At 35.8% G+C, this 15,000-nt stretch overlaps 1 protein-coding gene and 1 long non-coding RNA gene across 4 annotated transcripts in view; one reads left to right on the top strand and one right to left on the bottom strand.

The window, feature by feature from the left end:
- Window positions 1-12,196, bottom strand: part of LOC137620670 (uncharacterized) — a 100,184-nt gene extending 87,988 nt beyond the window's left edge. The window contains exon 1 of the long non-coding RNA XR_011040091.1: window positions 11,999-12,196. This is a non-coding gene — a long non-coding RNA (uncharacterized lncRNA). The remainder of the gene's footprint in view (window positions 1-11,998) is intronic.
- Window positions 1-15,000, top strand: part of LOC137620668 (putative uncharacterized protein DDB_G0294196) — a 76,865-nt gene that overhangs the window by 52,759 nt on the left and 9,106 nt on the right. The window contains exon 2 of one of the 3 annotated variants that reach the window (XM_068351013.1): window positions 4,182-4,206. The exons of the other annotated variants lie outside the window; for them this stretch is intronic. The gene's annotated coding sequence lies outside the window, so the exon portion shown is untranslated. The remainder of the gene's footprint in view (window positions 1-4,181; window positions 4,207-15,000) is intronic. 3 annotated transcript variants of the gene reach the window in all.

Below are 15,000 nucleotides of genomic sequence, written 5' to 3'. Positions count from 1 at the left end.
ATTCACAATGTGTATACTATGCATACATTCAAATAAAATTTTACGCATAATAATGTATAAATACATACATACACACACAAACATATATATATATATATATATACACATATACATCATCATCATCATCATCATCATCTCCTCCTACACCTATTGATGTAAAGGGCGTCGGTTAGATTTCGCCAGTAGTCTCCATCTTGAGTTTTTATACATATGTATTATAGCCATGAAAGGAAAAAATTTAAAAACTTGTTTGGAATTAGTACTTTCGTCCATTAGGCACATCGACATTCGACAGGCTGTTTAGTTGGTCGATGTCCCTAATGGACGAAAGTACTAACTCCAATCAAGTCTTTTCATATTTCCTTTCGTGGCTATAATACATATCTTACCCCCATAGTGTGTCAGGTTTCGTGATTTCTACACATAAATGAATATATATGTCGCTCTCTAACGTATTCACAATACATACATTCAAATAAAATCTTATGTATAAAACTTTTAACATAGAACATCACAAGCACAAACGTACATATTACACATATGTGAAAAAAAGAGAACTTAAGCACACATGCACCTTCTACAAATGAACAAAACAAACACCACATAACATGTGTTTACTATTCCCAAGAACAAAGAGGAATATGCGCACATAACCTTAGACAAAATTGCGTTTAATGTTTGCAATAGCAATGGACGTGAGTCATATGGCTTCAACTGAAACAGCACCTTCCACAGTGATATGATATACCAATCGAGGCCAATATTAGGACACGCCTATCATATATAATGCATTCATAATAAATACTACTTTATATTCAAGCATGTGTGTGTGACATAGATATGTATGAATGTATGTATGTATGTACACCGTATATATACATACATATATACACCGTATATATAATTCACTTATACATATCATTTCCTACGCCTATTGACGCAGAGGGCCTCAGTTAGATTTCACCAGTCGTCTTTATCTTGTATCTGGAGGTTTTAAATCAATATCGTACACACACACCACACACACACGCACATACACACACACACACACACATATATATATATATATATATATATTCAAATAAGCCATATATATTTTTGATACATTAATGTCTGGATTCTCTTAACGACCGCGGGATCAGAGCCCCAGGCGAAATCACACAAAGACAAGAGCTTGGCTCCGGCCGGGAATCGAACCCTGGTCGGCAAGCCTGTATAGACAGTGACTAAGCCACTTGGCCACGAAGAAGGATAAAAGTCAATGACAATTCTTCTGTACTTATACCTGTCGAATTCAGGTATTTTGTACTTAGAATTGAAATCAACCCATCCTCACCATCGTAGCTAATTGGTAGTTTGTTACTTGGCATTCAATTAATGATAAATTTTGCACATTTTTACGTGTTTTTCATATTCAAATAAGCCATATATATTTTTGATACATTAATGTCTGGATTCTCTTAACGACCGCGGGATCAGAGCCCCAGGCGAAATCACACAAAGACAAGAGCTTGGCTCCGGCCGGGAATCGAACCCTGGTCGGCAAGCCTGTATAGACAAGTGACTAAGCCACTTGGCCACGAAGAAGGATAAAAGTCAATGACAATTCTTCTGTACTTATACCTGTCGAATTCAGGTATTTTGTACTTAGAATTGAAATCAACCCATCCTCACCATCGTAGCTAATTGGTAGTTTGTTACTTGGCATTCAATTAATGATAAATTTTGCACATTTTTACGTGTTTTTCATATTCAAATAAGCCATATATATCTTTGATACATTAATGTCTGGATTCTCTTAACGACCGCGGGATCAGAGCCCCAGGCGAAATCACACAAAGACAAGAGCTTGGCTCCGGCCGGGAATCGAACCCTGGTCGGCAAGCCTGTATAGACAGTGACTAAGCCACTTGGCCACGAAGAAGGATAAAAGTCAATGACAATTCTTCTGTACTTATACCTGTCGAATTCAGGTATTTTGTACTTAGAATTGAAATCAACCCATCCTCACCATCGTAGCTAATTGGTAGTTTGTTACTTGGCATTCAATTAATGATGAATTCGACAGGTATAAGTACAGAAGAATTGTCATTGACTTTTATCCTTCTTCGTGGCCAAGTGGCTTAGTCAATGTCTATACAGGCTTGCCGACCAGGGTTCGATTCCCGGCCGGAGCCAAGCTCTTGTCTTTGTGTGATTTCGCCTGGGGCTCTGATCCCGCGGTCGTTAAGAGAATCCAGACATTAATGTATCAAAAATATATATGGCTTATTTGAATATGAAAAACACGTAAAAATGTGCAAAATTTATCATTAATTGAATGCCAAGTAACAAACTACCAATTAGCTACGATGGTGAGGATGGGTTGATTTCAATTCTAAGTACAAAATACCTGAATTCGACAGGTATAAGTACAGAAGAATTGTCATTGACTTTTATCCTTCTTCGTGGCCAAGTGGCTTAGTCACTGTCTATACAGGCTTGCCGACCAGGGTTCGATTCCCGGCCGGAGCCAAGCTCTTGTCTTTGTGTGATTTCGCCTGGGGCTCTGATCCCGCGGTCGTTAAGAGAATCCAGACATTAATGTATCAAAAATATATATGGCTTATTTGAATATGAAAAACACGTAAAAATGTGCAAAATTTATCATTAATTGAATGCCAAGTAACAAACTACCAATTAGCTACGATGGTGAGGATGGGTTGATCTCAATTCTAAGTACAAAATACCTGAATTCGACAGGTATAAGTACAGAAGAATTGTCATTGACTTTTATCCTTCTTCGTGGCCAAGTGGCTTAGTCACTGTCTATACAGGCTTGCCGACCAGGGTTCGATTCCCGGCCGGAGCCAAGCTCTTGTCTTTGTGTGATTTCGCCTGGGGCTCTGATCCCGCGGTCGTTAAGAGAATCCAGACATTAATGTATCAAAAATATATATGGCTTATTTGAATATGAAAAACACGTAAAAATGTGCAAAATTTATCATTAATTGAATGCCAAGTAACAAACTACCAATTAGCTACGATGGTGAGGATGGGTTGATTTCAATTCTAAGTACAAAATACCTGAATTCGACAGGTATAAGTACAGAAGAATTGTCATTGACTTTTATCCTTCTTCGTGGCCAAGTGGCTTAGTCACTGTCTATACAGGCTTGCCGACCAGGGTTCGATTCCCGGCCTGAGCCAAGCTCTTGTCTTTGTGTGATTTCGCCTGGGGCTCTGATCCCGCGGTCGTTAAGAGAATCCAGACATTAATGTATCAAAAATATATATGGCTTATTTGAATATGAAAAACACGTAAAAATGTGCAAAATTTATCATTAATTGAATGCCAAGTAACAAACTACCAATTAGCTACGATGGTGAGGATGGGTTGATTTCAATTCTAAGTACAAAATACCTGAATTCGACAGGTATAAGTACAGAAGAATTGTCATTGACTTTTATCCTTCTTCGTGGCCAAGTGGCTTAGTCACTGTCTATACAGGCTTGCCGACCAGGGTTCGATTCCCGGCCGGAGCCAAGCTCTTGTCTTTGTGTGATTTCGCTTGGGGCTCTGATCCCGCGGTCGTTAAGAGAATCCAGACATTAATGTATCAAAAATATATATGGCTTATTTGAATATGAAAAACACGTAAAAATGTGCAAAATTTATCATTAATTGAATGCCAAGTAACAAACTACCAATTAGCTACGATGGTGAGGATGGGTTGATTTCAATTCTAAGTACAAAATACCTGAATTCGACAGGTATAAGTACAGAAGAATTGTCATTGACTTTTATCCTTCTTCGTGGCCAAGTGGCTTAGTCACTGTCTATACAGGCTTGCCGACCAGGGTTCGATTCCCGGCCGGAGCCAAGCTCTTGTCTTTGTGTGATTTCGCCTGGGGCTCTGATCCCGCGGTCGTTAAGAGAATCCAGACATTAATGTATCAAAAAATATATATGGCTTATTTGAATATGAAAAACACGTAAAAATGTGCAAAATTTATCATATATATATATATATATATATACACACGCTTAATAAGCACGACAAAGGAGAGATTGACCTATCATACGCACTGTAAAATAGACAACACGCATACTCAAAAAAAGTTTGATTATATCTTCTAAACAAAAAATTAGCCTAAGTCAATAATCCATATAATAACATAGTGATCTTTTTTCTTTTCAGGTGAGTCTTAGCAAACATCTGTAAGGTAAGGATAACTTAAAACTTCAGAAACCCTGATCCACAGATGGAAAACAAATATATAATTGGATTCTAATCATAATTATAAGTCTCTTCAGTGCTGACATATAATGGGAAATTCAACGTGACAGAAATTCTTATTAACATTATACACCGATTTTTATTAAAGGATTTTATACTTTTAATTTATTCTAAATAATTGTCCTTTTATTTTTCATTGCACCGTACATGTATATTTCTCCTTTCTACGGCTCTATCTACAAGAAAGTTCTCTCTCTCTCTCTCTCTCTCTCTCTCTCTCTCTCTCTCTCTCTTTATTTTGTCATATGTACTCCACCCACGTCATCTACTTCCGTCTTTATCGTCCTATTTACTACCCTCGCATCCTTACCCACCCACCCACCTCTCTCTCTCTCTCTCTCTCTCTCTCTCTCTCTCTCTCTCTCTCTACATCCTTAAAAAATCTAATTTTCGTCGTAATTATTCGGTATACTTGGGAAATATTTCTTCTCCACATTTTCCTTCAACTGACAGATAATAAGTTCTATTTATCAAAAATAAGACATTATTTAGAAATTGGAAAAGAATGAAATTATATACTATAAATCAATAGTCATTAGTAGGAAACTTCCACATGGGAATATGATGAAAATAAGAATAGAAAATGTTGTTAAAAAAAGTTAATTATAGATTATCAAGCCATCACGCCATGATGCCCATTATTAAATGCACTTATAAGGCTTGCTCCTTTTAGGCAGTAACACCTCGAGAAGAAATCCCAGAGCGAGCTGGGCAGATAAATCAAGTTTGTCTTTTCTTTATATAAAAGATAAAAGTTTTAAAAATTAAATCAAGGACTCCTAGTGAAAGAAAGTGCATGTAAGCACTCACTCCGAACATGCTTTTATGATACAGTCCCAGACAAGTTTATTTGTTTAATTCTTTATGTTTCGTTGTTTATTTGTCCTATCGCGTTACTAACACGCGCACCGAAAAGTCTTTGACTTCCAATAAACTTATTTGTTTTGCTAATGAGAAATAAGAGCGGGTGGCCTTTTATTACAAGGGGACATATTTCACAAAAACATTTGTAAATAAATATGCCTGTAATGTTGGAGAGAGAGAGGAGAGAGAGAGAGAGAGAGAGAGAGAGAGAGAGATGATGTAGCAAAAAAAAAACATGAATAAAAGAGAGAAATAATGACAGACTTATAAAAGCAAAATGAATGAAAGAAACAAAAACTTTTCATGCAAATGAGAGAGAGAGAGAGAGAGAGAGAGACCGTCATAGAATCAAATGACTATGCGAGGGCGGAGGATCAAAAGAAGCCCAAGTAATATTCAACACGAGGAAAGGGCGGTAGCGTGAAAGTCACCCATTGATATCAGAACACGTTCTAGGGATTGAGGAGACAAGTCGAATTCGGGTTTAAAACGCAAGATATAAAATTATTACGATCTTTCAATAAAAACCATTATCTATTAGTTAATAACTAAACCAGTAGTACCATCTCCCTTCGTCTTACGGTAAAGCGAACAAACAAATGAAGAGCGAAACTTTACAATGCGATTTAACATCATAGTCCACGTTTGACGATTCAAACTGAATACAGACCTTTTATTACGCTTGACACTGCCATTTATCGCAACTGTAAATCTATAGAGCCCATATACCGAGGAGGATAATGCTATCTACCTTGCCACACACCCCTCTTGTGCCCGGAAAGGCAAGATGATTAGTCGGCGGCATTTTTATGCCAGGCCGACTTCATGGAGGGCTGTTCAATGATTCGTGAGTAATGGCTTGAGGGAAGGCCATTTGGCTTGCTGTTGCTATCATTATAATTGTTGTTACATTGATGTATTTTTCGTGGTGGTGCGACCAAAATATTAGTATTAAATTGTTCTTACATCTACAGTGTATTTGTTTTGAGTCTGTCTTCGGGACACTAAAACCACACACATACAAATAACAACTAAAATGCAGGCGCTTCTTTCTCACTACAGGACAAACGCCACAGACATGTCCTTATTCATGTCTGGGGTTTGGCCAGTTTTCATTACTACGCTCTCTCTCTCTCTCTCTCCTCTCTCTCTCTCTCTCTCTATATATATATATATATATATATACATATATATATATATAGAGAGAGAGAGAGAGAGAGAGAGAGAGAGAGAGAAATTTATAATGCATATGAGTGTATATATGTAATTATATATACATATACATTATATATACATATATACATTTGAAAAGACGTCACAGCCCGACCAAGATCGAAATATGATTCTAATAATCCATCGACTAGACGTAAGATTTTGTGGTTATCAGATTCTGTGGCTACAAGAAATAGGCCTATCATGCGGTCTCCGCGTAGGAGTAAGAAGGGGTATTTTAGGCCTATTCACCATGTTAATTGTAAAGGTAGAATGCTCTCTCTCTCTCTCTCTCTCTCTCTCTCTCTCTCTCTCTCTCTCATCTGAAATACGATGCGTTCGATGTTCATTGATATCATCAGGGGAGAGAGAGAGAGAGAGAGAGAGAGAGAGAGAGAGAGCTCTCGTGATGACATCATATTCAAAGGTCATTCCATGATATCTCCATCTCGCATCTTTCGCTGACCTAAGAATTCCCTTTTAGTAACATAAATATTTTAAGACAAGACTCCAACCGATTATCCGTATTTCGACGTGTTGGAGCACACATGATTAAAAGATGATCATGAAAAGGTCTCAGTGTTTCCTAAACAAGCTCAGTTAACACAAACTTACACCTCGCGCTATCTCTGGCAGTACTCCCTCCTCATCACACCCCTCACGTCTTTTTATTTCCCCTTGGGCCGAAGGGAATAGGCTTCCCTTCGCTTTATGGTCCACTACGGGACTCTCTCTACTCGGTCAATGACGCATTTCGTTGTTTCTACGCTTTTCTTTCATTTCCCCTAACGCATTGGCAACCTGACGTTGAGGAGTATTTTAAAGTCACATTCAATCCGTTACGTACGAAACCGGTATGAATGGCTGCTGTCGTTCATCTGATAATAAAGAAATTTCTATATACATGTTGAAATTCCCGATAAACATAGAATATTCCTATTTACCTCCCATTAAGCAAAGAATCGTCTCAAGCACATAATAAATTGTGTCCGATAATAATTGATAAAGAAAGTCTTTGATAAATCAAATGATTGTGATGAGCTTTGATTAATAAAACGTCTTTGATAACCGTTGATAAATGAATAAAAAATTACAATCTTTGATTAAATGCATGTGATAATCTTTTAAAATAAAAAGTCTATGATAACCGTTAATGAAAACCCTTTGATAATCTGATAAATATAGTGTTATATAATCACTGATAGAAATAAGGTCTTCCATAATTATTGATATTTCAGTAAATGGACCCCGATGATCATCGATAGAAAAAGTAACATGTTCTTGATCGTCACTGATAATTCAGTAACAGGAACTTGATAATCATTGATAAGAAATAACACATCCTAGATAATCATAGACAAATTATAAAAGGTGCCTGATTATCGTTGATGAGTAAAATGTCTCTGGTAGTTACTAATATAGAGCTCACACGCATAATGGATAGAATTTGTTCAAAGGGAAAACGAATGTGTAAAAGGAGAAGGAAAGTAAGTTTTAATTGCAGTCTAAAGACCAACATAATTCAAATAATCTAATTCAAAATATCACACCGAAGATCGATACCTACACATGATTGGTCTCTTGACTATTTTTCCTATTAGGAAATCAAGGAGAAATAAAAAAAAGGCGAACTGGGAACCAGGGTAAATAAAAAATTAAAGCTGACAAACAAAATTGAAAAGTAAGAATATTCTCTCTCTCTCTCTCTCTCTCTCTCTCTCTCTCTCTCAGAAATATTCTTTCTGTCATAAAATATTCTGGCTTTATTGTAATATTCCTTTCACTAATAACTAACTTTTATCATAAAATATTCTCTCTCTCTCTCTCTCTCTCTCTCTCTCTCTCTCAGATTGGTGCTTAAAAAAAGCACTATTTCACGTCAAACAAAGAAAATGCTACATCACGCTGTGTTTACGATTTCACCAGCAAAATATGCATCAAAATATCAACAAAACTGACAGACTGGCGATTTTTTAATTATCTTAACAATTAAATCTAGTATTTTTGTGAATATAAATATAAAAAAAAATATTTACAGAGGATGTTAGAGATATCACTAAACGAAACAAAACAAGATTTTCCTATAAAATGTTTTGAGACAGTAATTGCAACAGAGTATGTAGATAAAACTTCACTTGACGACGTAAGTACTAGACAGTAACTGCTGCACAAAGACCAGCTACATGTTACTATAAAAAGATTAGACGAAATTACTATGCAAGATAAAGATCACATCTTAATATGCGGTATAAAGATCGTATCTCAATTGAGATATTCAAATACTTCTTGGTCATAAAACGATCAACTGCCTCAAACAGTTGTTGTTACAGACTCTAATTATGAATATCTTGATGGCCCCAAAATATTAAATTCCAAACAAAGTGGTAAAAAAAATCCGACAGATAAGCGCCCCCTATATTAAAAGAATGATAAAATTAATTTGTTATTTTATATATATACTGTACATATGTATATGTATAAAATATATATATATATATATATATATATATATATACTGTATATATATATACATATACATATATAAAAAATAGACAACGTCCCAACGGCGTCCAAAAATCGAAACAGCTTCTCCTCAGACAGATCGTCCTGCAAATAGTTTTCAGGATAACAGTAAAAATGCATTTTTTTTTTTTCATTTATTGTTTGGTGTCCATACGTTTTTCGGTTTACTTCACGACTCTTCTTCAGGACTATATTGATTTTTGGAACTACACCTTAATATAAAGGTTATGGTGGTGAAAATTTGATACAAAATATTTGGAAGATCGGAAAATATTCAACAAAAATTGATGAATGAAAACTTTAGATTATTTGAAATATAAATACGAAAATTTAAGACCGATGTAGCCCTAAAGAAGTGCGGCGAAATGATCCAAAACACGTGTCGACACCAAACAATAAATGGAGAAAAGTAAATGTATTTCTCTTGTTATCCTGAAAACTACCTGCAAGACGATCTGTCCGAGGAGGAGCTGTCTTCGATTTTTGGATGCCGCTGAGACGTTGTCTCTTCATTATAAACGTAGAGCAACATGCCCAAGTACCATATATTGTGTGTGTACATATATATATATATATATATATATATAGTGTGTCTTTAAATGTGTATACAAAAGTATATATGCATACATATTGGATATATATATGTATATTATACATACATACACACACACACACACACACACACATATATATATATATATGTGTGTGTGTGTGTGTGTGTGTGTGTGTGTGTATTTATTCCCTGCTATGGCCAGTACCCATATCAGATATTTGTTTATGAACATTAAAAACAGCGTTCCAACATGAAAACGATTCTACCATTTCCATAAACAATTTTATCATAAATTACCTCAAACTTCAACACGAATTTTGCGTTGTCAATATCTCCCGCGAATTTCCCCTTTAAAAGTTCTTGCTTTAAGATATATCCACCCTTTTAATAAAAATCTATTCATGGGAAAGAAAGTACTAGCATCCTAAAGCCTCATTCAGGAGATAGAACTCCTTTGAGTAATCTCCACAAAAACGCCCTTCATCTACCAGACACGTCTGCTGACGGGCTGCTACTGCTGCTGTTTGCGTCCATTTGCATAAATGCAAATCTGTCAGGGGATACAAGGCGATATCATCGGCGCCATCCCCTCTCGGGGCGCTTTGGGCCCGGCCCTTATAAGGCCTGCTGAAAAATAGCCGTCCAATTTATATAACAGTAATTAAAGCTGGGCACGATAAATTAACTCCCCTTGCTGAATGACAATCAGAGATTCACACGGACCGAGATGCCTGTTGGATCATTGCGGATTCTTTGAGAAACTCGTCTTCAAAGAGTAATACCAATTTAAATTTGTACAAGTCATAGTATTAGAAGGAAGATATTAAGACCAAGAAAGATGGCGTCATTGTGTAAGAGAAGATTTTCTATGGAAAGGTATTGACGAGAACGAAGCACAGAACAGATATCGATGGAGAAGACTCATTCCTAACCTAACCTAACATTCATCTGGGCTACCCCATATAGAAAGGGGTTAAAGCTGAGATGCTGAAGAAGCTTCACTTGGTGAGATATTGGCATCTTTTTTTTATCATTTATTTCATTACATACCGTCTCCACAAATGCGGTGAAGATTTCTGTCATCGTTTCAGTTAAATTTGTCTCAGAAACATCACCACTGGAATAGTAAATAGTGCTTGCCTTCTTCCTATCAATAGATAAACTCTAGGGGTTTCTTTAGCAGTTTTACAAATTCGCCGTAGCATTGTCGTAGATTCTTGAACATACAGTATGTGCACGCATACATATATATACTGTATACATAGTTCATACATATACATATACAGTTCATTTTAGCGTGTATATACATTAAACAATTTCCTCAGCATGAATGGCTCGGAAGAATAAGACAACCTATATGCATACACATAAACGCATACACACACCCACACAAATATATATATATATATATATATATATATATATATTTGTGTGTGTGTGTGTGTGTGAAAGTGTGTGTATACAAGGCCCAACATTAGTTACAATCAAAAGGCTAATGTTCGCCTAAGAAATAGACGTACATAAAGCTGTTATCATTTCCAAATCCCTAGGCAGTGTGTAATGTGTCAAACTAATCTAACCAAACACACCACTTTTGAAAAAATCCACCTTCGCCACTACATATCCGAGTTTATGAAAAAATAAAGATATATACATATGTATTACCATTTACAGCATAATGATATCGAATAAGATATAATCGTTTCGATTCAATCATTCCCTTACTAATGATGAAAAATTGGCTGACGGTGGATTACATGCGTACTGGATACAATACAATCTTTAGAGAGGACATTTTAAAGGTAAAAGGCTGTTTTCTTTGTGAAATAGTAGCACTTTATTACAAAATTTTCTGCCACTTTTAGTAATATGATGCCGATGTTCAGAGGTAGTCAAGAGGGGGGGGGTAACATTTAACACATTGGAACTTTATAAATAAAGTTATGATTATCATCACCCTTGCCTGGAATCTATTCTCCCTAAATAATTAGAATTTATCATTTATTTGCATCAGCTACATATCTGTACTGAGGCTTTGGTATAGGGTATTTATCTACAGTTTCGGTGAATGAAAAAACACTACATATATATATATATATATATATATATTATATATATATATATATATATATATATAAATTATCAGAAAAATAACCAGTTCCTCGCAGAGAAATGAAAGGATACTCAATATATAAGGACATGACGAAAAGGGCAACAAACATCACCAATTATATAAATGGCACGTAAGCAAATAATAAAGTGCCCGTGGTTGCATATTCAGGAACAAACAAACGTGTGAATGCAAGCACTTACGTTTTGCACATGCCATGCGTGCTGCTTTATAAAAATCTACGCTTATTTGTGAATACATTTGAATGAGAGAGAGAGAGAGAGAGAGAGAGAGAGAGAGAGAGAGATTAACCAAACTTGTTTCTGCTATGTTTAATTTCATTAGGACTGTTTTCGTCGATGAGTCCGAAAAATATAGATTTTTTTTATAATGAATCACAACCAAAGCTGATAACCGATAACATTACATACAGTACACTATGCGTTATCAACTTACCGTTATAAGCAAGCACAGTCTTCGCTCTAACGGGAAAAAGCACTGTAAATGATCGAACGAATAAGAAATTGAGATGCACACGCACACAAAACAAAGTAACTGGGCGAATCAAAACAAGCCGGGCGACGTCACCATAAATCACAAGTAGCGTGAAGCTAAAGTCTTTATCACAGCCAAGGATCCTGAATACACGAGACAAGCAGATAGGCAAGGGGTGGTAGGGGGTTATGAGTTGGAATGGGGGGGGGGGGACCAGTAGGTTTGAGTAATATAGGAACATTAGAAAAATCTATCGTTTATGAGGAAATCCATTATCAACTTGAAGTGGTGGAGGCTACTCTATCGAGGACTAAATTAGGGATGATAATGACGTCCTTGTTACTCAGGAGGAGGGTTCAGTTACAGTTTCAGGATTCTCAAGTTGTTTATAACTTGATGTTTGTTGTCCAAGTGCAAGCTGGAGAATTATAAGAGGGCGAGAGTGTTGAGAGGTAAAGAAAGTGATAGGGTATTATGATGCAGTCACCGTAAATGGGAGGAAACTGCTAGCTAGTATCAAACGAGGTGTTGGATAGTCAAAAGGATAAGTACCTCAATTACAGCGTCTCTCTCCTCTCTCTCTCTCTCTCTCTCTCTCTCTCAAACATCAGCATTGTTCACTTACAAACATTTTGCTTTGTGACCAATTTTGTACGTTGTACACACACACACACACACCAAGCAATTTCTAATCTATAAATGTTTAAATCAACATAAAAGCCAAAGGCAGGTATCGTGGGGATTCTCAGCTTTATATGATAGTTTGCAAAAAAAGATTTTGGTCACCTCATATTCATTAAAGAGTGTGAGTAAATTTTATATTATTAACATTACTATTAATGAAGTTGCATCTGCAATAATTGTTTTTTTTTCAACATCTGTCAACTTAAATAAAGTTCAGTTTATATAAACATTTACATAGATTTACAATCGTAAAAATCAGCAGTTAATTGGTAGGCCTATTGTTAACGTGGGAATGAAATCAGTAGCAAAAGGCAGATTTATTGTTGCGAAAATCGCCATCAGTGATAAAGCATGAGAATTCTGCATAAAAATATAGTTACATTCACACATTCTACTTCTTTTTCCTCTATGCCGGAGAGATCACATCCTCAGTAATGACTTACAAAAGTCACGAAAGATTTACGTCTAAGATAGTTTACGAGAATTTTTAAAAATGTTAACGGGGCTTGCAAGTAAATTCCCTTGTGCATATAATTGGCATTAACGTTACCAACCAAACCATCATCACATTTACTAATTATATATCATCTTCCATATTGGAAAAAATATTCCTATTGTTCCCGGATGTAAATGGTCAACAACAATAGGAGAAATAATAGAGATTCTTTTTCCTTAATGGATTGCTCAGGAACCCATATATCATTTGCTTGGAAGGTCAACTAGTCTGGTTGAAAGGTCGTACATGAGCAGCAGGAGATGGTCATTAGGTTTGTCAAATAAGGGCTTAAGAGACCATAAATACAAGTGTTCAGACCCCCGGTCACCTCTCCACCCAAGCAAGGACCAGAGAATCAGGCAATGGTAGCTAATAATTCCGCAAGTAGACTTACGGACCCCCCCCCCCAAATCTCCCTTCCCTAGCTTTCACTGATGGCAAGATTGTGACGTGGACAGAGTGAAATAAGTCAGGCTGTGAGTAGGTCTCGAACTCCCGACTCACATAATGCGTGTGGGGACGTTTTTACGAGGTTACTACAATCTGAAGTTAGTTTTTAGCATGTAAGGTGGAGGGGTAGTATAAGAAGTTTCCACATGAAATTTATCTTTTTTCCTCCTTAAATTAAAGCGATAAAACTTAATTATTTCTTAGTCATATACATCAATCCTTAACAAAAAAAAAGAAAAAAAAAAAAAAATCATTACGCTAGTTTATGTACCATCGACATACTTACTATTAGCCTTACCTACGTGGCAAAGAATAGAGCAAGTCTCCCAACTGAAAGGGAGGAATAGGAGTGATTACTAAGAAACCAGAAAAGGGAGACAGAAACGCGAAAACAACACAAAATACGGAGACGACCCCTAAGTCTTGAAGACAAGCTTGTTTGTAAATTAAGAGGATGGAATTGCTTCATCTCAGATCCATCACTTTTCCTTCTGGAGAGTGTGCATATTTTTATTTTTATTTTATGCATTAAATTAATAGTATGTCTGGCCATCCATCTGAAACTCCACGTACACTTATCCTTCATCTCCCGAGATTTCTTCAACATATCTCATTCATCATCATTGTGATTTTGCTTTTAAGTTTTATATCCTTCAAAGGATTGTCTTATCTCTGTTCTCATTATCATCAGTGTTCTTTCTTCACGCTGCTATCACTTTATAATAGTTGAAGTCACAGCTTTCAAAGACTTTTCAATGTTTTTAACTTCATAAGCTAAGAAAATTCCTTACGATCAAGGAAAAATGAAGAGGCACATTAATGATAAAAATTATGAGGAAATACAATTTATTGACACTAGCATCAAGAAAAAATAACAAAATATGAAATGACAACAATAAAGAATGATTAAATTATGAAAATAATAAGAGAGAAGCAGGTTTATCTCAAGTATTAAAAAATAAACGATGAGGAGATAAGAATTAAAGTTGATAAACATATAAATATGAACACATACATGCAGGCTCTAAGAGACAACAAACACATAAATAAGTATTTAATCAAAAGAATAGATAAAAGCAAATGAATAGCTAAATATAAGATAAAAGAACGAAGAATAAACCAGAAAAGCCATTATCATCTTGGACTCGCTCGAGGTGACAACAGAGCCAAGAAGCGTTTACTTTTTTTTTATTATTGTAGCACAGCTTCAAGCATCACCAAAAGAAGATATATAAAATTGGAGTGCAAATGAGTAAAAGCAACTGGGAGCCAAAGTGGTTTTCAAGAAGGAAATTGATTATTAATTAGGAAAAACATTAATATACTAGAAGGA

This window comes from Palaemon carinicauda, chromosome 27 (assembly GCF_036898095.1).
Source record: "Palaemon carinicauda isolate YSFRI2023 chromosome 27, ASM3689809v2, whole genome shotgun sequence".
Taxonomy (NCBI): domain Eukaryota; kingdom Metazoa; phylum Arthropoda; class Malacostraca; order Decapoda; family Palaemonidae; genus Palaemon; species Palaemon carinicauda.
Note: the sequence above shows the minus strand (reverse complement) of the source record. Positions and strands in the feature narration are given on the sequence as shown.